This window comes from Haliaeetus leucocephalus, unplaced genomic scaffold, assembly GCF_000737465.1.
Source record: "Haliaeetus leucocephalus isolate CR32 unplaced genomic scaffold, Haliaeetus_leucocephalus-4.0 Scaffold143, whole genome shotgun sequence".
NCBI lineage: Eukaryota > Metazoa > Chordata > Aves > Accipitriformes > Accipitridae > Haliaeetus > Haliaeetus leucocephalus.
The window spans coordinates 2,055,307-2,057,768 of record NW_010972579.1 but is presented as its reverse complement, the minus strand read 5'-3'; the positions used below and the strand labels follow the sequence as shown (position 1 = coordinate 2,057,768).

The 2,462-nt window shown below is 46.8% G+C and overlaps 1 protein-coding gene across 3 annotated transcripts in view; it reads left to right on the top strand.

Moving 5' to 3' along the window:
* The first annotated feature begins 1,020 nt into the window (after nt 1-1,020).
* PAK2 (p21 protein (Cdc42/Rac)-activated kinase 2) overlaps nt 1,021-2,462 on the top strand; it is a 42,662-nt gene continuing 41,220 nt past the window's right edge. For 2 of the 3 annotated variants that reach the window (XM_010561194.1, XM_010561195.1), the window contains exon 1: nt 1,035-1,107. The gene's annotated coding sequence lies outside the window, so the exon portion shown is untranslated. Of the gene's footprint in view, nt 1,108-2,462 lie in introns of all 3 variants that reach the window. The other variant, XM_010561196.1, reaches the window with a different exon arrangement.

The window sequence follows — 2,462 nt, the reverse complement described above, 5'->3', positions numbered from 1 at the left end:
GGGCGGCGGCTCCCCTCACGGCTCTTCCGGCAGCGCCGGTCCGCTGTCCCCGCGGCGTCAGGCACCGAAGGCCGGCGGGCCGAGGGCGCTGGGCCTCCTCCGGCTTCAGGAGGGCGGCGGTGTGGGACCGGAGCTCGGCCCTGGCTTCCTGCGGGCCTCGGTGGGCCCCGCCTCGCCCCCCCCCCGCCCCCGGGAGCTCCCGCCGAGGGGAGGTCGCCGGCCCGGGGAGATCGCCGCCCCGGGGGTCTCTTAATCCTTGGGAAACCGGTTAAAACCTCATTAATCTGGGGGGGTGGAGGGGGAAACATCGGCGCGGATATGGCCGTTGTAAATCCTTACCGAAAAAAATCTGCTTAAATACCGAAACAGAGCGCAGAGCCCTCCCCGTCCCGTGCAGCGAGTGCAGGCGACGCAGGTATTGCGGCAGGTTGTTAAACGGATCGGTTGTCTGTGCAGCCGCTGTCGTACCCGGATTGCCATTAGCCCGCGTCTTTCCGTGCCGGTTAAAAACCGTTGCTCTTTGTGCACCTCACCTGCTTGGTTTTTTCCTCCTCCCTGTGTTATCTGCTTTATTTTTGTTACTGCCTTCTGTATTTATTCTGTCAAAGCTGTGCAGGACGGTTGAGGTGTTTAATGGTAAGCTGTTTGGGGAGCCGGGAGAATAAAGTTGGTTTGTATGAGCAATTGCCCAAAGGTTTGTTTGGGAGCGGAGAGTTTGTCAGCTGGCTTTCCAGGAGCAATGTTGCACTTTGCCTGTAGCCAAAATAAACCAGTTCATGTGCTGCCTTACGGTGGGTGAAGACAGTCCGGATATTGCAGCATTTTAATAATAATTATTTTTGAGGTCTTGCAATAATAGCAATTTTAGGTGCAATTCAAACATGGCATATTGTGGGTTTTTTTTAATCTTCTTATTTCTTTCTCTGTTTTTGTCTTTTTCTTTTTTGGTGTTTTTTATACTTGAAAAAGTGGGCCCGCTCTTGTGAAAGTCTAGGATCTACTTTGCAGTATGGAGTGTCCTCACAATGTGAGCCCTGGAGTGGTACCTCCCTAAAAAACCAGGAACTAGCTACTTCATGATTCAGTTTCTTCATTTAGGAGACTGAGGTAATTTAACTCACAGGGGTATTGTGGAGGCAGGTTAAGAAATATCCGTGTGTAACCAAATGAACTGTTCCAGTTTGATGTTACCAGAGAACTGACGAATTCATTATTGCAGACTAATAGACTTAAAAAAAAGTTCCCTGAGTAATGTTTCAGAGGAAGGAAAATCCTTACTGTAAAGTTCACTGGTTGGATATTTCAGTTCTTGAGGCCAGAGCAAAAATGATTGAGAAAGAGTAACTCATATCTTCAGTGTTATCCAAGTTGTACGTGGAATTTGGCTTGGCTTTGTGCAGACATAGTTGTTAAAACAAAAATGTTGGGCTGTTACATGGGGAATAACAGTTCCGTCTATGTATCTTGCACTTTTTAACGTGGTGCAACGTGTTTCGGTGCATCTGAGGCATGCTCTCTGAGCTGCCATGCCACAGCTTGTCAGGGGCTGATTTACTGGGATGAGATTTGTACTGAGTTACAACTTGGACATTTGGCCAACTGGGGGAGTTTCTTTCCAGAGGCACCTGCTTGTGTTCCCTCTTTGGGATGGATGCTGGAGTGGAGGGGTGAATGCTTTGACCATGTATAGCAGGTCTAATCTTGTGCTTATTTTAAAAATGTATCCTTTTAAAAACTCGTGCGTGCTTGCATTGTTTAAGTCAGCCTTTCAGTTATGTTTAAAAGAGAAAATTATTCAAGTACCTTTGGTTTCTAAATAATTCTAAAATAAGCGTTAAGGGTGTTGATGCTGCAGATTTTGTTCTTCTGATGGTATGAAAAGCCATAGGCATCCGAATCTAGGTCTCTGTGTTTTATTAATAAGAGATACTTCTGCTTCAGAGTTCTTGCATCAGTCTTGGCTTTGTTTTTTTTTTTTTTTACCTTTTACCTTTTATCTGTTTTCTGCATTAGGAGGTTTCTGAGGCACTGAGAGCTTCCCTGTGAGTTTTGTGCCAGTATATTTTTGTTTCGTACAACATGCACATTTATTGACATGTCTGTGTGGCAGCCACAACAAAGAAAAAGCTGTTTGTTCTGAAAACAACCCCTAGTTATAGAGATGCTGTTCTAGATGGCTGGGCCCAGTGATAACACCAGCAGGGATGCAAGGCCTGGGGTCAGAAACTGGGATGCAGGCAGGAAGCTTTGAAAGTAAGTTGGCTCACCAAAGCATCCAGGAGGAGGAGGTAGTGGCAGCATGGTGATGGGGAGAGCGAGAGGAAGGAGAGGTCTTTAGCAGCCAGGCACTGTGTATTAGCAAGCATTCTAATGAATTGTATTTCTGCTGGCAGTTGGGAAAAGGCAACTGAGTTGCCAAAAGAAGGCAACTTTCCCTTCTTTTTCTAGAAACATAGTTGCTG